The sequence below is a fragment of the Armigeres subalbatus genome, chromosome 3, assembly GCF_024139115.2.
Source record: "Armigeres subalbatus isolate Guangzhou_Male chromosome 3, GZ_Asu_2, whole genome shotgun sequence".
Classification (NCBI taxonomy): Eukaryota; Metazoa; Arthropoda; class Insecta; order Diptera; family Culicidae; genus Armigeres; species Armigeres subalbatus.
Window position 1 is genome coordinate 380,945,126 of NC_085141.1, and position 25,282 is coordinate 380,970,407.

Below are 25,282 nucleotides of genomic sequence, written 5' to 3' on the forward strand. Positions count from 1 at the left end.
ATGGCTGTATTATTTGCAAGCATATATAGCTCCATGGTTACTTGGGTTTAGTCTTCGCAACATAATCAATATAATATAAAAATTCTTCTTCCAAAAATGTATAAAGAAAATCAGACTACAGCGTGATTATAATTCAATACCATTATGATTATGGTATAATGTGGAATGTAAACCATTTCTATCATAGTTCGGCTATCGCTTTGAATTGCGAGCTTACGACCTTTATGAAATAAAGACTTCCAATAAAGGCTATTTGTTGATTTTAATTCAAATGATAAGTAGATTTAGGTACTTCAAAAGATTTTTCAGAAAAATAGTTCGTCACCAATTAAATAAGTTTTTTTTTTAAATTACAATTAACTCGTTTCAAAATTTCACTCGTGCTATAATCATCATTGTAAACAACATTTCATTATATCATATAACATTGCAAAAAACTTCAAAGCAGTAAAGCATAATGCATAATACAAATAATCCAGTTTTCTGCTAATTTACTGTACTTAATCAGTTCTATACGACTACGGTATAATTCCATATGAAAAGGAACTATTATATTCAAAATGTACTATAAAAATAATAAAATTATGGCCTACTATGTGGCGTCCTTGTTCAATAGAAAAAAATGTTTTGCAGTATTTGGTCTAAAACATTAACAAATAATGGTTTAGAAACTCAGTTTGTTCTAAGTTTGTAATTTCTCTTTGATTTTATATAAAAATATCTGGATTCGGCTGATATTTGACAAAGTTAGAGCGTTTGTAAAACTGATTTTCCTTAAAAAAGAAGAAATTTTTATCAAAATCTGCATATTACCATCATTTGGAGCTGATTTCAAGAAATATGATATTCCACAAAGTTTTCATAAATTTAATACTGAAGAGATTAATTACAATAGATTGTAAATCGGATGAAAATTGTCAAAGCTATGATTATTTTTATGAAAGTCTAAACTTGATGGTCAAAAAATCACCTTAAAGGCCTTTGCGCGACCTCTAAACTTCAATATTTTGGCCTGAAATTCTGAGGCTACTCTTTTTTTGCCATAAAAAAGCGTTTGGGCACACGAATTCCAGGTTTCGGAAACATTCGAAAAATAAGCCGCACCCTAATGTGCATGCATGGTGCAAACTACGGATCAAATGCCTTTTCTCAACTAGAGCATCATTGGCATTAGATTTGGTTTGGACTTCGTTTGGTTTTGGATGGTATTTTGAATGGATTTTAATTGGATATGGATTGGATTAAAATTGGATTTGGATTTGGAATGGTTTTGTTTTGGGTTTGAATTTGATTTGGATTAGATTGGATTTGGATAAGATTTGAATTGATATTGGATTGGATTTGGATAAGGTTTGTAAGGTTGTTTTGGTTAGCTTTGGATTGGATTTGGATTTGGATTGGTTTTGATTGGATTTTGATTAGATTTTGAATGGATTTGAATTGGCTTAGAAACGGATTTAATTTCAATTTGGATTGGAATTGGATTTGAATAGGATTTTTGTTGGATTTTGACTAGATTTGGATTAGATTTTGATAAGATTTGGTTTGAATTTGAGTGGGATTGGATTTGAATTTGATGTGGAATGCATTTAGGTTGCGTTATATTTGGGTTTGGAATGCACTTGGATTGCATTTGAATTGTTTTGGATTTGGATTGGATTTCGATTGGTTCTGTTATGCATTTGGATTGGGTTGGGATTTGATTTAAATTTTATTTGAATTGGATTTCGGTTGCATTTGAATTCGATTTGATTGATTAAGGATTAGATTTGGATTAAATCTGGATCGTATTTGGATTGAATTTGGATTTGCTTTGGATTTGGATTAGATTTGGTTTGGGATGGATTTGTGTTTGATTTGGATTCAATTTTGATTGGATTGCATTTGAATTGGATTTGGATGTGTATTAGACCTGGATTCGATCAGAATTGAATTTGGATTTTGATTAGATTTGGATTGGATTTATATTGGATATGAATTCCAATGGGATTTGGATTGGATTTGAATTGAGTTTAATTTGAATTTGGATTTGTATTAGATCTCTCGATCAGAATTCAATTTGAATTTAGAGTGGATTTGGATTGGATTTATATTGGATTTGAATTCCATTTGATTTGGATTTAGATAGGATTTGGATTCAAATAGGATTGGATTGAATTTGGAATTCATTTGGACTGAATCGGATTTGAATTGAACTCAGAACAGTTTTGGATTGGATCTGGATAAAATTTGGGTTGCATTTGTATTGAGTTTGATTTTTTTGGAATCGGATTTGATTTGGATCGTATTTGATTTAGATAGGTTTTAGATTGGATTTGATTTGGATTGAGTTTGGATTGGATTTGCATTGAGTTTGGATTAGATTTGCATAGGAATTGTATTGGATTTGGATAAGGTTTGTAACGTTTGGCTTTGGATTGGATGTGATTTGGATTGGATTTTGATTAGATTTTTATAGGATTTGAATTATATTTGGATTGGATTTAGATGGGGTTTGGATTATGGATGAATTGGATTGGATTTGGGTTAGATTTAGTTTGGGGCAGATAAGATTTGAATTGAATTTCGATCAAATTTGTTTTGATTTTGGATTTGAAATGAATTAAATTTTGATTGGATTTGAATTGGATTTTTGTTGAATTTTGACTAGATTTAGTTAGATTTTGATTTGGACTTGAATTGGATTTGAATTTGATTTAGAATGCATTTGGGTTTGTTGTATTTGGGTTTGGAATGCACTTGGATTGCATTTGGATTGTTTTGGATTTGGATTGGATTTCGATCGTATTTTGTATTGCATTTGGATTGAGTTTGGATTGGATTTGAAATTGATTTGAATTGGATTTAGATTGATTTGGATACAAGTTTAGATTCGATGTGGACTGGATTTTGATTGGATTTGGATTGAGTTTGGAGTTCATTTGGATCGGATTGGATTTGCATTGGATTTAGATTAGTTTTGGATTGGATTCGGATTGGAATTGATTAAAACTTGATTTGCATTTGGATTGGATTTGATTTGAATAGGATATGGCTTTTATTTGGATTTGGGTTTGAATTTTATTGGGATTGGATTTGGATAAATTTTGGATTGGACTTGGAATGGATTTTGATTGGATTAGGATTAAATTTGATTTGGATTGGATTTGTATTTGTTTTGAATTGAATTTGGGTTAGACAAGGTTTAGATCGCATTTGAATTGGATTTATTTCTATTTGGATTTGGGTTAGATTTGGATTCGATTTGAATTGGATTTGGTTTGTATTTGGATTACATTAGGCTTGGAGTTGAAAAATATTTGAAGAGGATTTGTGTTCGATATGGATTGGATTTGGATAAGATTTAGATTCGATATGGATAGGGTATTGATTGGATTTGGATTGAATGAATTCATTTGGACGGCATTCGATTTTATTTGGATTTAGACTTGTTTTAGATATGGGTTGGATTTAAATTTGATTTGTATTTTGTTTGAATTAAATTTTGGATTGGATTAGGTTTAGATTGCATTTGGATTGTGTTTAATTCGAATTGGATTTGGATTGGATTTGAATAGGGTTTGGATTCGATTTGATCTGGATTTGGATTCGATTTGGATTGGATATTGATTGACCGCTCGCGGGCCGCACTGTAAATTTATGTACGGAGTGATATCTGTTTTAATTTCATCAGCTGGTAGATATATTTATAAACTTTCGTCTAAGTACTAACTTATATGATAAAATCTCATTTTTGTTGTGTGAGGAGAAAATTAACGAAAAAACGCCCAAAATGCATCACTGCTCGTAACTAGCTTCGATTCTGTTGTTTCATTACTTTAGAATACACACGCTATTCTTTTCTATTCTGAATAGTACTTGGACCGTTATCCCAATAAAATTGTATTAGAAAATTGATCATGGTCATCAAAATTCTGCCGAATGAAAAAAGTACCGTCAGGAAGATCGACACTGGAGTAACTGTATCACGCTAATAGCGCACGAAAGTTCTATGAGAAGTTATTCCGTTCAAGTAACTCAACTTGGCATATGTGGGTTGGGGATACGGAGGAGAATTTTCTCACGAACGAGTGTGAGGTGATCCAGGGGTGGTAGTAGATTTACCAAAGGCACCTGTATTTTAATGTGGTAGACAATATTAAGGGCGGTATGGTGAAGAACGAAACACGGTTTTCCGGCAGAACTGACAGGATTTCGCAAGACGGCGATGGATCGAGCAGGCAGGTAATAATCTTTCGTGCCTGCTGTTTGACATCACTTTTGACAGTGACATTTTTGCACGTAAGTTTGAGAAGATGGAGGAAGCTTACGTCAGCATCATCCATCTTTCAACCACGAAAATCGAACGACTTCGGTGGACCGAGAATGTCGGGCAATAACCTGGTGAAAACTATCCTCGATAGCGATAGCGACGGGCACAAAAAGTGCACAGCAAGCGTGGTGGATCGACCGATGACTATTGGTGGACTTTCAGAAGACTGCACGGTTGACGACGTGCAGCTGTGGATCGAGTAGAATGAATCTTTCATGCATGGCACAGGCCACTCCTTGGTTTGAATTTATAAAGTAAAGAAAGTTTTTCGGGTGTAATTTTCCCATAAATATTTGGGGAAGCTCAGTTTGGTCAAGGAACTAAGAGTTCCAAAAAATATCTTATATTGATTCTCATTCAACCGTGATATGGGAAAAAACTATTTACTGTCACCTGGACCTGGTAAGTGTTTGATAGAAATAGTTACTTAAAAAATAGTTTTGCTTATAGATTCCGTAGTTTCAATACTCACTTAACCAGATGGTTTGTCATTGATTTACATGAACAAAATGTTTCACTCCTCTCTATGAATCAGTGGTTATTTCATAACATTGCATATCATTACACAGCAATTTCATATTTACTGTTTTGGCCAGTTAAACATTTGTCATTCTGCCTAGGAAGACCTTTCATTATTGTGTCGTGGTTTCGTAGTTAACACCGCAATGTTTTCATTGCACAGCAAACTTTAGTTTTAGCGTGTTGCTGCCTGGTATGGAGGAATAAAATAAATAACAAACACGAGCAGCAGCTGCAACACAATCCAACCGTATCGGGGAGAGGGTACTAACTTATGCATTTAAAGTATGGCATTTCTCGATTTCTCTTTTCATTTTTTTTATCTCTTGTGGAAAATACTACCCAGCGTCATTTGTGGTCTCTAAGTTTGTTGCTTCATTCAATCTGTTTTCCTTCGATGATGATATCAATCAAACTCTCGAATTTCGCAACCGAAACACCACTCAGCAATTTCACTTAAATAATTTTTCTTGCAACTTTAAATTTGTTCGAAATAATTACACTGCATCAATCCCACATCTCAGCCCACGTCACTTACGTTTCACTCAGCACAATCAGCAGCCGACGTGGTTCATTCATTCTTTCACTTGCGCGACTCTCTCGAGCAGTTCGCCATCAAACGTGACAATTGCGGAACACAATTAACCCCATAATTACGCCATTGTTGTCTTTTCCCTTGCGTTAGCGCACACGCACGATCCCCAAATCCACGAAACGCGAAACCCGTTCGATTCGTCTATTCGACAGTATAATAACCAACCACAGGCGTTCGGTGATGTAGCAGTGGTTGTAATAATAGATACTCTATTCACATTTTTTATGCCGTTCCCAGATATTCAGGAATCGATCCACACGTTCCAGTCACTGATCAGCGATCACCGATCTGCCTAAGCACCAGCAGCTATCATCTTCAATACGATTGTTATTATTTATTCACGGATTTACGATCACGTCGCTCACCGACTCCCGGAACTCTCACGGTAGTGGGAGAATGAGCCTAGCCACCTTCTAGTCTAGTCTAGTCAGTGTTATTAGTTCTACACATGAACAGCCAACAGCAACAATCGACTACGCGGATTCCAACGAGATCAACCGAACGCGATCACCCCCAAACGAAGACTGACGATCGCAGCGAGACACACAGCCAGTGCTGAAATGGTATGAATGATGCGCGTAGAATGGGTGAATGGTTGTTGTGTCGGTGTTGAATGCAGTGACCACGCTCGCTCGCGACATGGTTGGGTTGGGGCTGATGGGGGCTGTTCTCCCCAAAAGGTGGATTTCGCTCTCATAGAAGAATACCATGTCATGGCACATAGTGCGTATATGTATGAGTTTATTGAGGTATGAGCGCAATCGGAAATCTGAGCTCCCAGGTGAGCTGTGTCGTGAAGATAGTGAGTGAGATCAAAGGAGATGGATTTTAATGTTAGCATTCAATCTATCGAGTTAGAACTGCTGCGACTTGGTACTCATGAAGTATCATGCTTCAGTCGGAAATAAAATCATAATATCCTTACAAGTGAATGTCAGATTTTCTATATAAGAACATTTTACAAACTGTAATTGTAATTGTAATTTTATTCAATTAATTTTACGTAATCCTGTAGGTATAAACCCTGTTTTCAGGGCAAGGAAATTTACAACTAAATAATTTGACAGATTAGTAAATAATTACATAGATTAGGTCTTTTGTATCGAAGGCTTTTCCTAAGAGAACTTTTGAATGTGTTGGTAGAGTTTTGTTGTTTTACTGACAACGGGGGTCGGTTCCAAGCTATAGTTCCTGCGACGAGGACACCCATCCTCATAGATGACGTATGTCGTGGAATCCCAAAGTACAAGCAGTTGTCTGCGTAGAAAGTGTTGCTGGAGATAGCCAGGCAGATTACCAACAAAGCCAACAAACTAGATAGCCAGGCAGCTTAGTAGTTTTTAACAGGAACGTCAACCATGCGAAGAAAATTATTTGTCAGAATCGTCTTCTTAACCAAATCAGAATCTACACCAAAATAGTATTTTATTTGAATATATAACATTTTTTAAAAGAAATGTTATTTATACGATCTATTTTAGATGATCTAGATGTCAAAATCACAGCTAAACCTAAATCGATCGAGGAGCAACAAAAAAAAAAATAGAAAGTTAATCGAAAACGATCCAGTGGAGCTCCAGTATCACAAGTACAGAGATCAACTCGAAGAACAAAACGGAAACCAGCTCATCTAGATGGTCATAAATTATGTACCTTATCTTTAAACTAAACAATTATTATAAACTAGTCGACCCGGCAGACGTTGTCCTGCATAGTAGGCGAAAATGCGCTTTGTGAACTGCCCATGCGAAATTTCTATACGATTCTAAATTTTAGTTTTTTACGATTTACCCAAACTTTTTCATAATTTTCGCATTAGAAAATATCACATGAACCCGTCGGATACGATAACTAACATATTTGCTAACATATAGAAAATCCATCCAGACGGTTTTGAGTTATGCGGATACGATCACAGACCATTTCATTTTTACTATATAGATAGAAGATATTATTAGGTAATGAAAAAGGGTAGAGAATTTACGATCCCAGTAACCATTGTTATATAGAGATCTATGACTAAATATAATTGTCAATAAACTGTTCATGATTATCCAAATTACCAAGCGATTAACACGTGTTTTCTCTCCTACAGAAACAAATTGGACAAATTGGATTATTTTAAATAAATTTAAATAAATTTAACAAAAGAGACAAAGTAAACAAACTGCACATATCGGACACAATGGACATTTTGACAAAATTTGGAAAATTTGACACATTGGATGAATTGAACAAATAGAATAAATTGAACGGATTAGAAAAAAATGAAAGCTGAACAAATTGTATTAATTAGACGATTTGGGTAAATTGGAGAAATTGACTTAAGTGAAAAAATCGAACAAATTGGATAAATTGATCAAATTGACGAAATTGAACAGATTGGTCAAGGTGGATATTAGATAAATTAAAAAAGAGCAAACTGGATAAATTGTACAAAGCGAACAAATTGAACAATTTTGTGTAAAAGGGACGAATTGGTGACATTGGTCAAATTGACAATATTGAAGTAATTTGAACAAATTAGACAAAATGAAAAATTGAGGAAATGGGACAAATTAACAAAATTGAACACATTGGAAAAATTAGATCAATTAAATAAAATGGACGAAGAGACCAATTGGACCAAATGTCCCTATCGGTTTTTTTTATAAAGTTAACAAATTGTTTCGTATGAAGCAACATTCATCGTCTGGAATTTATTAATACAGTGAATTAGAAAACCTTACTCTCAATACCTTATACATACCACAGAAACCATATTTACTTGAAATTACTGTAAAACTATACATTTGCATAGAACTCACGCTCAATTATCATACACATCATTTCTTCACACTTTACGCATTCGAACCCAAAATTGATTGTAAAGAGTAAAATATATTTAGTTTTTGCTAGACCAGCAAGTTGAGAGAACGCTTGCTCAACTAAGTCCGAAACCTCTTTAATTCATCGCGTCGTTTCTTAACCTATCGACCAAAGGGGTGTGATCGGGTGGTGGCCGATCAATGAAAGAATGTGCAGGTTGAGGATCAAAGGCCGGTTCTTCCACTTCAGCATATTCAACGTCCATAGCCCACACTCCGGAAGCACTGATGATGATAAGGCCGCATTCTATGCGCAGCTGGAACGTGTCGCTGTCGCTGAAACTGTCGTACACAGCTGCCCAAGCCACGACGTCGAGATTATCATAAGAGATTTGAACGCACGGGGTGACCAAGAGGAGGAGCTTAGACCGACTATTGGGAAGTTCAGCGCTCACCGCCTACGACCTATGACCTACGACTAATTGATTTCGCTGCCTCCAAGAATATGACCATTCGCAGCACCTACTTCCAACACATCCTTCCGTATTGGTACACATGCAGATCACCACTGCAGACAGAATCACAAATCGACCATGTTCTGATTGATGGACGGCACTTCTCCGACATTATCGACGTCAGGACATATCGTGGTGCTAACATCGACTCTGACCACTATTTGGTGTTGGTTCAACTGTGCCCAAAATTACCGTCATCAACAATGTTCGGTACCGACGACCGCCACGGTACGACCTAGAGCGACTGAAGCAACCAGATGTGGAAACTGCATACGCGCAGCAACTCGAGGCAGCATTGCCGGAAGAGGGTGTGCTCGATGGAGCCCCTCTTGAGGACTGCTGGGATACAGTTATACATAGCAGCCATTCACGACGCAGCGGAGAACAACATCTGGGTATGTGGGACGAAGTCGACGGAACGGTTGGTTCGACAAAGAGTGCAGACAGGCTCTGCAGCAAGGTACCTGACAGAACCTGGAACGTTATAGATGGAAGCGGAGACAGCAGACCCGCCTTTTTCAGGAGAAGAAAGGCCGCCTTTTTTTTACAAGGGAGAATGCATTTACACACTAACCCAGCACACGTGCAATGTAGTTGCCAAGCTACCACACGGAAGTGTACTGGAGTGTCGGACTCGACCGTACCGGTAATACCGACTAAACTCCCTTGGGCTCCGCCATCGTTTCCCCCAGGAACTACCTCCCAGTACTACTTCTGGGGGATGGCAGTACTTAACGTACTCGCTCATTCTCGCTCATACAGGCACCCGTCCCATGCGAGTCTTACTTGGGTGCTCGCTTTATCGTACATCCCGAGTAGCACACATGTTGCAATTTAGTTACCGCTACTTATATGTGACCGAATTCGGTCACATTTAAGTTGCTGTAACCAAATCTGTTCAAAATGTGCTACTAGGGCTCTAACACACCCTACATGCTCTGTCACACCATGTGAGTCTGACTTGTATGCTCACCCCTATCGTACCATGTGAGTCTGACTTAGATGCTCACCTCTTACATACCGTGTGAGTCTGACTTGTATCTGGTACACGCTCAGGTACTCCATGCTTGCACTCGCGCTAACGCTCCATGTGAGTCTGACTTGTTCGAGACGAGCCAGCCCAGGGCTGAAAGTCTCGCTAATAAAGACAAAAAAAAGTCTGACTTGGGTGCTCACCTCGATCATGCCATGTGAGTCTGACTTGTGTGCTCACCTTTTTCATTCAATACGCGCTAACACATACTACTCTAGTTATTCGACCTAACTCTCGCTCTGGCATCCCTTATGGGACATTTTACTTAGGCTCCCACTTCTGGCGTATCATGTGAGTCTGACTTGGATGCTCACCTCGAACATACCATGTGATACTGATTTGTGTGCTCATTCCCTTCATATCATGTGAGACTGACTCCTCCTCCACTCCTCTGCCACGCCGCGGGGTATCAGTAGTAATAGGAAACAACATTCCTGTGCTACTCCCAGCACGTCGTGTGCAGTCCATGTTTACACCTATTCATTCACACTTCTGCCATGATTCGAGGTGACGATCTCGGTTGCCACCCGCTGCGCCATTACCTTTGCATGGGCAGACCATTAACACACTTCTCCGTGTTCGGCATATTTCACTCTAACTAACCAATCACAAGTTAGTACTGCTTGTCGATTGCTGTTCGGAGCGCCAGATTCTCTGCAAGCTGCAGGCAATCTGAGTGGTTGCAGTCGAGACTGCGTTCCACTTCTCCACCGCTTGACACATCCTCTAGATAAGGTTATCCGGAGGTGTGTCCCGGCCTTTTCTTTCGACTTCGAAGCGAGGACATACGAACAGTATGTGCTCTGCAGTTTCGTCAACACCTGAGCAGTCAGGGCATACGGGGATCTCCGCGTGCCCAAACCTGCGGATGTACTGTCGGAAACAGCCATGGCCTGACAGGAATTATGTTAGATGGAAGTGAACTTCCTCATGGGGTCTCCCTACCCAGCTTGATATGTTAGGAATCAGCCAATGAGTCCACCTACCTTTTGATGAGTTATCCCACTCGCGTTGCCATCTAGCAATCGAAGTCACCCTGGTACGCTCGCGGGCTCCTCTGGTGCTACGTAGCTCAAAACACTCCTTGCCTTCCCGAATGACTAGTCCGACTGGCACCATGCTCGCTATCACACAGGATGCGTCGTGCGATACCGTGCGGTAGGCCGATATCACTCTGAGACACATCAAGCGGTAGGTGCTCTTTAGTTTCTGTAGGTAACTGTTTTCCCTCAGTGCTTTCGCCCAAAACGGGCCGCCTTATCTAAAAATAGATACGGCAACGTCTGCCAGTAACCTACGTCTACTGGCGCACACCTGTGAGCTGTTGGAAATCATTCTCGATAATGCCGCCACAGCAGTCGAAGCCTTCTTGCACGCATATTCGACATGGCTACCGAAGGTGAGCTTGTCGTCTATGATGACCCCAAGAATCTTCAGACTCCGCTTTGAAGTGATCGCGACGTCTCCCACTTGAACAACTGCATGTTGTGCCGACTTACGGTTATTAACGATAACCACCTCCGTCTTATGTTGAGCGAGTTCGAGGCCTCTCTCACTCATCCAGTCCGCCACAATGCTGATCGCGTATGCTGCGGTTAGTTCTACTTCAGGAATTGACTCCCCGTAGACCTCTAGGGTTACATTGTCGGCAAAGCCTACGATCTTCACACCAGGAGGGAACTTTCGCTTCAGTACCCCGTCATACATCAGGTTCCATAGTATTGGCCCAGGATTGACCCTTGCGGGACTCCTGCGGTAATCGGAACGCTTTTCTGACCGGCATCGATCTCGTATAACATCACACGGTTCTGGAAGTAGCTTTCCAAGATCCGGTACACTCCCACCGGCAGGCTAAGCCGGCGTATCGAGAGCGCGATGGCATCCCAGCTGGCGCTATTGAATGCGTTCTTCACGTCCAGTGTCACCAACGCACAATATCGAATTCCTCGCCTTTTCCTTTGGATCGCTACCTCTGCAGTCATTAGCACTGAGTTGATAGCGTCCACTGTGGACTTACCCTTCCATTAACCAAACTGGCTGCTCGACAGGCCATCTGTACCTTCTGCGTACGGGGTGAGCCTATTGAAGATGATTCTCGTCGTGTCGATCAGGCATATTGGACTGTACGCCGATGGGTCGCCCGGAGGCTTCCCGGCCTTCGGCAGGAGTTCCAACTTCTGCCTTTTCCATCTCTCAAGGAAGCGACACTCGTCGGTGTGAAGTTTGACGACTTCGCCCCTAAGAAAATGCTTAGGTTGCTGCTTTGTTTGACCGTTTGTGAAGTTGTTCGGACAACCATTTGACAGTTGGCGGCTCGGTTGGAAAAAATCAAAGTGATTTGATTTTGGTTTGACATGTCGTGGAGGAGTCAAAGTTCGCCGAGCATTTTTGAGCGTTTGTAGTGAAGTCGCACAAACCCTCATATATTTTTTGATGGTTGAAGTTGGCGTTTTGGTCGTTCGTGTGTGATATCGTTGGTCAAATAAATTGAGTGTTCGCACCGCTGTTGGTGGTTGGTGGTTGTTGGATGCTTGACTAAACGAGAGCACTATGGGGAATCAGGTGGCCGAAAATAAAAAAATCGTCTTTCTCTGATTCGTAATTCAAGTTGACCTACTAAATGCTAATGCTTTGGAGCATTAAACCCCAGCATATCAGCACTCTAAGCCATATGGTTATCAAGATATAGGCATTAGAGCCAGACACTTTTTAGTTCTTGAAAAATAAATGCATTATTCAACTGTCAATATCTTCGGCTACAGTAGCTCTTTTCCAACTCTTTAAAAAGTTTCTGAAAGCTTGTTTCATGGACTTGCGAAGAACGGGTTAGTAATGGAAAAATAGGTAGTGAAACATCCGAAAATGACCCGAAGAAAAAAAAAAATTTTCATACAAAAAGTTCCATACAAAAAAAGTTTCTTAAAGTTTCGCTTAGCGACTACCACTACGACTTTCTTTGGACCTCCCAGAAGGCATTAAAACAAATTCCAGCTGCTTATGGCTGCAAATCTGCGATTCCGATCACTTTTTCGAAAAAAAGTCATTAATTTTGAAACATTAAATGTAATTATTCTCATAATACACGGCAGACTGTGATGGGCTGGATACAAATCCCATGCGTATGACAAAAGAGCATCAAGAACAGTTAAAATAGAGATAGTAGTGATAGAAGTGTCGTAGGCTTCGTGGTAGGCCGTGTACACGATAGCTTATGCAGCTATATGATACTCCATTTGGCGTAGGCTCACCAAGAGGAGGCAACTCATTATCTATCAAGTATCAAGCAAATAAATATGAAAAAAAACAATATACTCTTGAGGGTTACGAAAATACTCTAGGCTTCATTTGAAATTATTTCATAAAAAGTAAAATTTTGATATTAATTAAAATCCAATATGTGAATACAAGAAGCAAAAATGTCTGTACCTAAGGACATCTTTCGATAATTATTGGTATGTACCTAGGTGAAATAAATAAACAGAACATTTATGAATGTCTATCTGAGTGCATAGTGAGCTGTGATTGCGAAGGTAAATCGTGTGAAGTGTTTGTACTTATTATTTGGTGAATCATGAATTATAGGCAACTCATTGAAGTATTTAGAGCTCACGAGGGACGTCAGGTAGATCGCGTTGAAAAAGCTTTGGAATATATCTGCCAAAGCTTCGCTGTGGATAAACAAAAAAAGAGTCAACTCCATACAAAATTGAAAAATCTGCATTTGAAATTTGAAAAAAAAAATGGCAGGCCGCATCCCGGTCCAAAACGACTTCGAGTCAAGTACGAGACACTGAAGACGGCCTTACTGTTGAGGTCGAAATACGTATCTGTCAGGATACAATTAAGTGGTGGAATTCAATGGGATTGTTTAAACTCGTCTTATGACAGGTGACAGAATTTGAATTAGAAGAATTTTATCATGCTGAGCCAGAGCCAGTGGCTTCAACATCTCGTGGAAGGCCATCAAAAAATTTTGAGGATTTAAGTGAGCGTACGAAGCGCAGAAGAATTAATGACGAGCTAATGGATCCAAGAGAGGATACCATAGAAAAAGCGCTACTGGGAGCAAGAAGAACTGCCTACAACAGAAGTGATACGACTATGGTGAAAGTGATAGGCCATATTTTAAGAAACCGAGATCACGCTTCCAGAATGTACACTACTCTAAGTGATTCTCATGGAATGATGTCCGATGAGAAAACTTTTGAATATTTTCTCGATTGTGATATGAGTAAATATGTGTACGAACAAACACATAAAAAAAAATCCTGCAAGATTTCCTACTTACAAAATGATACAAAAAATGAAAGCGATATGTTCTCCTCCGCTGGATTCCATCGAAAACACGGCAACAAAAATACAGGTAATGAAAGATAGATCATCTCATGTTCATGTACATAATGAATAAATAAATGTTGTTGCTGTATACTTATATATCTTGAAGCCTTTATTGCATGGAGTTCGTTTAGCTTTAATAGAGCTTTATATTGTATTCCCTTTACTTGTTTTACGGGTTAAGAGCCTGAACTAATCTGAAAAATCCTACAAAGACAACCTGTTACGTATGTAGATGCAATGGCCTGTATTTGACGGAGTCCTTGTGCAACTTAGAACATCTGTACAACTCAATTCACATAAAAACAGTATACAATTTTCTAGTTTGAACTCTACAGGTCTGCGCTGCAATAAAATACACATCTATAGACTGCTGTGTACATGAGACATTCGTAGATAAAAGGAATATATTCCATAGAGATCAAAGGTCTGTATTCCAGGGAGTTTGGAGACCTTAGAAGTAATAACTACCTGCAAAACAAGTATTTCACATCTTTTAGACAATAATCTACGATATAAGTGTGAAATATTGCAGAAATGAAATGAAAATATTTTCGGCCACCTACTTGTATGGAGCCGCCCCATAGTGGAGAGGTGGAGTCAATGTTGGTCAAACTACTTGACCACTTGACCAGTGTGTACGTTCCATTAAACGCAGAGAGATCAATCAAGTAGTTGTAAAAAATCAATGATCCTTATTAAATTTAATAAATAAATCATTTAATGATTTTAAAACTATTACTTATACATAATGCATCGACATTTTTGCAATGTGATTGCTATGGGACTGTTTATCTCATTTTATTCTCACTGGTTTCTTCACAATCACGAGAGCTCACTTACTACTACTCACATTCAAGCACTTTATCTATGTGAATATTTTTTTTTACCAGTATTAAAATATATCGACAGCAAGCTGGCCATACCATAAGTAAGTATGTACCAACACATATTAGTTTTCCGATTCTCCAATAGAGATTATAATCTCACGACTTCATCCACGGTATATGATTTTCCGCTCAGCAGACCGCTTACCGATTCCGAAACAGCCTTGAACATTTATAATACGAACACCTATGTGGACCCAAGCAAATTCACCAAACTAATCACCACATTTGGAAGGTGCAGCGAATGAAAGTTGACGACCAAAACAGAGCGGAGAAATGGAAATCCCAAGCTGCCTACAACGGCCACAAAAAGCGTTGATATAATATTCGACTCAGGCGCTGTGCCGATCGCAACGCAACTGCTGCGGCGCTCGAAGCTGATGGACGACGATTGCTACATTGCACTTTTTGCGCTGCATGGCGTGGGACTTTATCAAGCTCGTCGTCGACGACGACGATGGTTGTAAGTCGTTTCACAGACTGGAGTGGTCGTTTGCAGAGGTTCGCCAAAACAAATTTCTCTTTTTCCATGCTCCCCAATAATGTCATGGCGTCATCGACGCCGCTTTTCTTTGTGTGATTATTATATTTTCACTCACTCCGAAGGCCAATTCGAAGTCTATTGTGTGGTGGAACGATTTATTGGATTAAATTTTACTGGAAACGTATTTCCAATCTGGACGACCACTTTGTAAAGAAATTAGATTTCCCTTTCACTTCTGTCTGGAGCTTTATTTCTTTCATGTATATATTTGTGTGATTTATGGTCCCAATATTTACCAGGTGTGGACCAGTCGCAAACCCACAGAAATTTACAATTTTTATTTCAATTTGATTTCAAGCTTAAATGAGCTTGGCGGGTTCGTTTGCTATTCGCGTTGAAGTCTTTCTATTTGATAGACGATAAAACTTTGCTTGCTTGATATTTTGGTACCATTGAACTAAAGCATTTTGACCGATTAAACTACATGATGTATGCTATACAGAATAGTTAGGAAGCTTGTGCACGAAACACTAAAAGATTTTTCTTGGGAAACTAAAAAATGGATGGAAAATCAATTGGAAATTCGGGAACACTTATGAGAAACTTCCTATATCGAAATGTATGAGAATCTAACATTTTCGCATATGCCCAGTTCTTATACAGATTTTGGTAGGTTCTTATACAGAATTGTTAGAAAATCTAACAATCATTGGTTGGGTGTCTGTAGGTACCTTATCACAGTGGAAAAAGAAGAACAAAATTATAAAGAAAAATGTATAAATGACAGAGCAAGTTCAGCTTGGGGTTCTGAACATGTAAAGTAGGGCAACCAAAGGGAGGAAGAAGAATGGTAGTGGCTAGTATTCTACTGCTGTACAAAATATCCTAATGTCGTGACACAAATATTGAAAGTTTAATTCCATTATGTATGCTATTTAATATTCCCAATGCTGCATTCGATTGATTGCTTCACCACTGAGACAAAAAGCAATATGTATACTCAGTTACATAACCGTGCAAGCGACTGTTTCCATATTTTCCATCCCATTCCGAAAGTAATCGCCAGAGAAAAGTGAAACCATTTGTCGACGGTTTTGCATTGCATCGCTTGGTGTAGTCCAAACTGGTTCAACCTTCAGACAAATTTCCTGTACCACCACGCACACGTTTGCGTCCACCCAGCGCAACTAGCCGGCCCGGGAGCATATAGGCCGAGTGAACTGCAATGAGTTGAGTATCGTTGGACGTTGTGCCGCTGATGGCGGTGGCAACCCGCGCAAGGGGTGAAAGCGAAAGTAAAAGATCATTCGAATGATCCGTCGGTTGTCGCGAGTGGCCTTTCCGGGGAAACCTAAATGTCGAGGAAAATAGGAAACTTGAGCAAAAAATGCAACAGGAAAGGTTATGGAAATGGGCAAAAAGTAGATGCAAACATTAAAGTGAAGCATGGAGGTCATCAAATTATGAACTATAATAAGACATAAGACGTGCGGCTACAAAGCAAGACCATGCTGAGGGTGGCTGGGTTCGATTCCCGGTGCCGGTCTAGACAATTTTTCGGAATGGAAATTGTTTCGACTTCCCTGGGCATAAAAGTATCATCGTGTTAGCCTCATGATATACGAATGCAAAAATGGTAGCTTGGCTTAGAAACCTTGCAGTTAATAACTGTGGAAGTGCTTAATGAACACTAAGCTGCAAGGCGGCTCTGTCCCAGTGTGGGGATGTAATGCCAATAAGAAGAAGAAGAATAGATTTTATTAGGATCATGTGTTATTTCGTACATGACGCTAATTCCCGTCATATCAAATTATAAAGTGCACACTATGATCCAAACCCATTGCACTATGATCTAGGATACAGACTTATGTAAAAGATACAATTTTTAAGAAAAAAATGTTGATCCAAAAAATTGTTCGGAATAAAAAGGCCATCGTTATGGTGCTATCAAAAAATAGGGTGGCCCATTATATAAAATAATATTTATTTTCAAGGTATATTGACGTATAATGTTCTACAAAGTTGTAGTGCAGCTTATTCCAAAAAGTTTTGCAGAAAAAACTTATACTGTAGCTCTTAAGTTGGCTGATTTAGAGCAATTTTACCTACTTGGTATGGTGTCCCTAAAAAAAGTATTTTTTATCTACTTTTTTTGTTTTCGATTTTTCAGAAAATTCTTTTTCGGGTGACATTTGAGACTAAAAAAATGCACCTTTTGATATATAAATATGGTCAATATCTTTTGCCGATCAAAAGTTAGAATCGTTTTTCTGTCAAAATCACGTTTTTTTAAATTGATATCCCCAATTGAGGCAGACCAAAAAAATATGTTTACACGGCATTTGAAAGAGCATCTCATATTAGAGTGGGGCGCGGTTGTATGGAAAAACGTAAACTTCGTCCGATCAAGTGAGATCAAGGTTTTTCTGAATCGTTTTGGGACCCCTATCAACTGTGCAAAATATGGGCTCGATTGGTTGCGACCTCGCATGCCGCATCGCGTATGGGAAAACTTACTTTTTCACATTTTTGTTATTAGTGGCTTCAATTTATCATCAATCACGTGGCTCAATACGTTAGCATATAGTCTGGAAGATTCCCAAAGACTTTGCCGAAGAAGGTACGTAGCTGGAAAGTCAACAAAAAAAAATTATTACGTTTCGAAAATTGATTGTTCAAACCATATGCAAGAAATCAATGTTTCTGCCAGCACTACCGGACGACCTATGGTTATCGAAGGGCAAAACCCATCTTCCTTCTTGTCGGTTTTTTTTTCTTTGTGAAATGATTCAGGATAGCTCCCATGAGCTCTAAAACCCTATAAGAACAATTATTTTGAAATAACACTCAGTTAAATTATTGGTCTATGTAGTTCGGAAGTGCTGGCAGAATAAACGATTTTTTTGCATATGGTTTGAACACTCAATCTTCGAAACGTTATAACTTTTTTCGTGGACGTTCCAGCAACGTGCCTTCTTCAGCAAAGTTTTCGGCATCCTTTGGGTTATACTTTAACGCAATGTGCCACTTGGTTTACGTTGAACTGAAACCTCTAGTAGTAGAAATGTAAAAATATACGTTCTCCCATACTAATTTCCATACAAACTTCAAACGCGATGCGGTAAGCGAGGAAGCAACCAATCGGTCCCAAATTCTGCACAGTTGTTCAGGACCCAGAATGGCTTCGAAAAACCATTGATTTGAAAAAATGACCATGACGCCCCACTCTAATCTCATATTCTTCATTATGTCAAAAAATTGGAGATATGTTATTTTTTATCTCAAGTTTTACCAATTTTACTTACGTCACATTTAAAAACAAAAATTGACATAGCTCGACAACGGAATGAGATACAAACGATGTTTCTATAGCAAAACACTAGTTTTAAAAAGCTACAAAAGTCTTCACAAGGTGACATTCGTGAAACATAAAAAATAAAATCAGCAGGTCAAAAATATTGCTTTTTGAGGGACATCCTAATCCTAGTCACTGAAATTGCTCTAAATAAGTGAGTTTAAGAGCTACAGAGAAAGTTTATATAGCAAGATTGATTGGAAAAAGCAGCGCTACAATTTTGTAAAACATTTTATGTGAATATTCTGCGAAAAAAAAAACACATTTTTCTAAAATGGACAACCCTATTTTTCGATAACTCTATAACAAGGGCCCAAGTATCCAGAACAACTTTGTAGAACAATTTTTTTTTCTTTAAAAGATAGTTTTGGCCAAAAATGCATCTTTTCTCGTTAATCTTGCAATAGGGTGATAATGATAAATGTTATAAAAAGTGTTAAAGCTGTAGATTTTTTATTTTTCTTTTTTCACCAATGTCTGAAGACTTTCAGGGCTTTTCAATGCGGGTGTTTTGCTATAAGAATATCGTCTGTATCTTGTTCCGTTGTTTACTTATATCAATTTATTTGAACAAATATGACTTTAGTGAAATTGGTAAAACTTGTGAAAAAGATAAAAAAATAATATTATTTTATTTTTTTGGTCATAATAAAGAATATGAGTTGCGCTTCCAAATGCCGTGAAGATATATTTTTTTGTCTGCCCCAATCGGAGATATCAACTTTTGAAAAAATGTGATCTAGACAGAAAAACGATTATAACTTTTGATCGGCAAAAGATATTGAGCATATTAATATTTCGAAAGTTGAATTTTGTTGAGCACTAATAGTCTCCGCAAGATGACTTTTTCGAAAAATCGAAAACAAAAAAAGGAGATAACAAATAATAACAATACTGCTTTTTTGAGGGACACCCTAATCAGGTAGGTAGGTAGGTAGCAGGTAAAATTGCTCTAAATGAGCCAACCTAAGAACTATAGAGAACGTGTTTTTCAGCAAAATTTATTGGAATAAACTACACTACCCGAGTAGCACACATGTTGCACAAAAGTTACTGTGATCCTTATACAACCGAACTTAGTCACATTTAAGCTGCTGCAACATTTGGTCTGGATTGTGCTGCTAGGGTACAACTTGGGTCACTTGATAGCACCACAATGATGGCCTTACTATTCCGAACAATTTTGTAGAACAACATTTTTTTCTAAAAATTTAGCATAAAATGCATCTTCCGCATAAATCTGTATCCAGAACCAAAGTGCATTGCAGTCACATTACGGTTTAATTTTTATTGAAAAACACTTCAAACGAACTTTGCGATTCAGATAATTTGCCCGATTTCTAACATATCCGTACAACGAAGGAAAATTAATCGCCTTCCACTCCTAGCGAAGGCACTCAGCATCAATGTATTTATTGTAACTTTCACAAATTATTCAAAAAGGAACTCCCGAAATGTGCAAAAATGAACGTTTTTTCAAACTTTGTAGATTTTAATTTTTTTCATCGTCGCTTTGTTTACAGTAGAAGTAATAGAAGTAAAGTATTCCAAATACTTTTGTTTTCATCCAAACACTTTCGTGTTAGCCTCATGATATACGAATGCAAAAATGGTAACTTGGCTTAGAAACCTCGCAGTTAATAACTGCCGGTGGTTGTTAAATTTTCTTACAATTCTGTATAAAAATCTACCAAAACCTGTACTAGAACTGGCCATATGCAAAATTGTTAGATTTATATACAAGTATTGTATAAGAATCTAACAATTTTGTAAGCTTTTCTAACAATATTTGTTTGAGCGTTCACATTTGTTGTATAAGGTTTTGGTAGATTCTTATACAGAATTGTTAGAAAATCTAACAATCGCCGGTTGGGTGCAGTATACCATCTAAGAAATCCCTGTACACGGTGTACACGCGAATCCGCGTTAGTTCGTGGTCATCCAAGATATCCCTGATGTAAGGCCTATCAATCTACACGCATAACCAAAAATCAATTGGCTCGATTGAAGTATGGTGCATACTCCCCGCGTTACAAATAAAAGATTACCACGAACATCTTCCGTGCACAATTTCTACACTGTTTCATATTTCGGACACGTTGGACAGCTAATTTCCACATAATATTAAATGCAAATGTTTATTTTTCTCTTAATTTTATTCTGTTTGCCTTTCAAATAAACAGTTGCTTCAAAACGATATGGCTAACTGTGCCCCAAATATTACAAAATTACTTCCAAACATGTAGCCTTCCGGACGAGAAAGTTGAAACATTTCTGTGAAATATTTCAAAAAATCTTCCATGAAAATTTGGATGTCCGAAGTTTGTGTGCGTCCGAAATATGAATTTTCACGGTATGTTCGCTCCAAAACCAAACTTTTACAGAAGGCCTGGAGACCCATAGTGTTATATACCAATCGACTCAGCTCGACGAACTGAGAGGATGTCTCTGTGGGTGTATGTATGTGTGTGCAGTGCGCGCACCAAAAGTGCGAAAAGTTTAGCTCACTTGGTACTTATCCTACAGATTTACTTGCAACAAATTCCATTCGACGCGGGATCCTGTCGTATTGTTTTCTATTGAAAATTTGGAAGATCGGACTATGGGCACAAAAAATATGGCCAAAATGCTTTATGTTATAAAAAACATCCAAATGTGATATCCTTAAAATATATAACTGCGTAAAATAAAATAGGGGGATGTACATCAAAAAGATTGGAAAAGGAAAAAAATTGTAGAAATTCTTATTAGCATATTGTAGATCAAGTTGAAAACCAAAACGAGATCACGCGATTTCAATTGGATCTACAATATCTTTGCTTAAAATAATCCAATTTTTATATAACGGACAAAGAAGTTTTTTTTTTTACTCCTAGCTACTAGCTCATCTACTTTCAAGCAAACACATTTTACGAAGGTCGAGAAAGGCACCATCACCGCTAGGTGGATTAATCTGGGTTTTTTTTTGTTTTAGATTTCTCGAAAAAGTCGTCTTCAGGTGACTTTTAGAGCTCTAACCGGAGATATGAACTTATGAAAAAAATGTAATTTTGACAGAAAAACGATTATAACTTTTGATCGGAAAAAGATATTGAGCATATTTACCCATCAAAAGTTGCATTTTTTGAGCTCTAAAAGTCACCTGAAGACGACTTTTTCAAGAAATCTAAAACAAAAAAAAGTAGATCAAAAATACTGTTTTTTGAGGTACACCCTAATCCAATTAGGTAAAATTGCTCTAAATCAGCCAACTTAAGAGCTACAGAATTTTTTTTTTTGCAAAATCGATTGGAATAAGCTACGCTACAACTTTGTAGAACATAACATGTCAATATTCTGAGAAATAAAAATAATATTTTCTAATTTTTTTTATATGATGGGCCACCCTATTTTTAGGTAGAACCATAATGATGGCCTTACTATTTCGAACAATTTTGTAGAACAACAGTTTTTTCTATAAAATATAGTTTTGGCGTAAAATGCATCTTTCCGCGTATATCTGTATCCTGGATCATAGTGCACTGGCGGAGCCAGCTATTATTATTTGCTTGGGCACCACTTGATGCAAGAATAATTGCCGTTGAGAACAATGGTGTGATTGCATCGTGTAGTGCCCCACCTCTGTCTCCGCCAGTGATCATTACCCCGAAAGACCATTACCACGAATATGTCAAAAAAAAAACTTGTTTTCACTTTTTCGCTCACTTTATTACTTTATTAGATTGCGTTTCAAAAATTAAGTTGAAAATAGAAACTAATCAGACAAAAATAACACTCAAAATAATTGAACCGTTTGCTTGAGTAACTGCATATGTAACATTTTTGGCCAAAATTAGATTTTTATATATTCTGAATCCTCGTCCAAAAATACGTATTCTGACAAAAAATACGAAAAAAAAAGTTTGTTCAGGAATGTATGAATTTTTTTTCGTTTGTTTGAGAAACTACATATGTCCACGTACTTTGAAGAGCAATTGTGAAGTACTGCTTACATTTTTTGCACTGAAAGTGCCCCAGGGTGTTCAGTTTTGCCAAAAACTATTGATCTGTATCGAATAAATCAAAAGATTCGGTGCAAGTTTGTTCAAAAACAGGTTTTTGTTGTTTTCTCGACATTGTGTAAAATGGACTTATGCAGTTTCTCAAACAAATGATTCAATTAAAGTATGAGTAATTTACTCACCCGTCTTATTCCGGGCTACCGCGTTGTTTAAAATAAGGAAACATTTTTTTCACCTAATCCCGGCCATATGCGTGCTTTAAACGAAGTTATTTACTCTTCCACCTTATTCCAGGCAAATGCGTGCTTTAAAAGAAGGAGACATTCACTCTTTTGCATTATTCCGGGCAAGTGCGTGCTTTAAAAGAAGATGTCATTTATTCCCCAACTTTATTCCGGGCACGAACGACACACGAACCACATACGAACGACCGAAGCGCCAACTTGAGCACCAACCAACAAAAAATATATGGGGGTTAGTGCAACTTCACTACAAATGCTCAAACTTGTTCGGCGAACCTTGACGCCACCCCCGACAACTCATACCAAAATCAAACCGTTTTAATTTTTTCAAACCGTGCCGCCAACTGTCAAATGGTTGTTCGAACAACTTCACACACGTTCAAACAAAGCAGCAACCGAAGCATTTCCTTCGGGGCGGAGTCAATGTTCGTCAAACTGCTTGACGGGTGTGTACGTTGCATAATATGTCATTGAGCAGTCTCAATATCGGCAAATGCGTGCCTGCAGCAGGTGAACCGGAGCTAAGCAAGCGAGATTACGACCACTGGAAGAATGGACTAAACGCTTCCTTGAATCTCATTCAAGCTGTTGGCGAGTCATCCAGATTCGACCTCCTTCGCATCAAAGCAGGCTCATTATAACTCGAGTTACTTCATGGTTCCACCACACAATGCGACATGCCGAAAGAGCGAGAATTCCCATACTCGAACGCAATTGCTAGACTCGATACTCATTTCGGCTCAAGGGCTCGTTCTCAAAGTGAGCGATTGTTCATTTGAATTTCCGATTAGGCGCCCGCGTAATCATTTCTTTAACGTAAGGAAAGTAAAGAAGAAACGGAATAAAAATTGAAAATAAAGTAATATTCACGGCTGTTCAACCACATTGATAGTAATCGGAAAGAGAATGCCAATGAGCAACCCTTATTTTATCTCTATTTGAGGTTAAAGAAGAATGTTCAGCCAGACATATTTCGTATATTTACGTTTAATTTACATGTCGTTTATTTTGCATTACTTTCCGCGCGCATGTGTGTGTCGTTTGCTGTGACCAATATACCGTAATCAGGATCTCATTGGTATTAATCCTGATTTGCCGGTTGGCAATCGTACATGGTGCAATACGAGATGCTAAATTGGAGACGATATACATACATGGTATACATAATTGTTGATGGAGAATTACCTCTATCGCCTCCACTTCAGCATTATACACGACTACTATTATTCATGCACAACAAAACTACAAATAAAGCTAAAAGGATTGATCTCACCGAGTTTGCAAAACGTCGTCCGTTTCCTGCGAATGCTTGAGATCATCGAACGTTTTTTCCATGTTGTAGAGACTGCCGTCACTAACACCTAACTGTACCAACTTCAAGAGCTTTATTTTCACAATTATTTTCTTTTTCTTTTCGCAGAAATAGATTAAAAAAAACTACTTTGTTTACTAGAACTAGGTCCACTGTGACCGGCCGAATCATGCCTTATCATGGTTAGCGACCTGAGAATTTAACACCAGATATCACAATCGCGAACATATTTTTACACAATTTAAATATTATTTTACAACTTTTTAGCACCCATTATCAAATGATTACAATTAAATATCGAAACTCAGTTTAAACCTTCTAATTCGCATTGTACAAGTGAAAATAAATTTAAAATGCAATAGCTTCAAATCCTCGTGGGTGAACTAGTATTAATTGACAATTTGTGTAGAGGTTCATATGCCAATGGTGCCCAACAATTTTTTTTTGAAAAGTTTGATTTTTCGTACCTTTGGTTTAGGTCATAGGATACATGTCAAGGATAGGGGAAGTGCACCGGTTTTGGTCAACTTAGTGCCTAATTTGGCCAACCCTGAAAAATACATATTTTTCCAAAATAATCGATCAGTTGAAAGCAGCGTTGTACCGTGAGGGATATATCTTTTGTTGGAACTAATAAAACCCTCGCAAATTGCTTTATTTTTGGAGTTATTCGCAAAATTGGCCAAATTAGGAACATGGCCAAAACCGGTACAGTTCCCCTACATGTTTAGGTTTAGAATACATGTCAATCATGTATCCCGGTTGGGTTCGCAATTTGATTGGCACTGGAGGACATGTAAGAAGTCCGTTGAAATTTTCAAAGTACTAAACGAGACATGGTTGAAGGCAAAAGCTAGTCCAGGGTTGAATGTAGAAGCCACCACA

At 38.0% G+C, this 25,282-nt stretch overlaps 1 protein-coding gene across 1 annotated transcript in view; it reads right to left on the minus strand.

Annotated features, from left to right (window-relative positions):
- LOC134226645 (tyrosine kinase receptor Cad96Ca) overlaps positions 1 to 5,958 on the minus strand; it is a 65,759-nt gene extending 59,801 nt beyond the window's left edge. Inside the window, exon 1 of the mRNA XM_062707544.1 lies at positions 5,370 to 5,958. The gene's annotated coding sequence lies outside the window, so the exon portion shown is untranslated. The remainder of the gene's footprint in view (positions 1 to 5,369) is intronic.
- Positions 5,959 to 25,282: the final 19,324 nt, after the last annotated feature.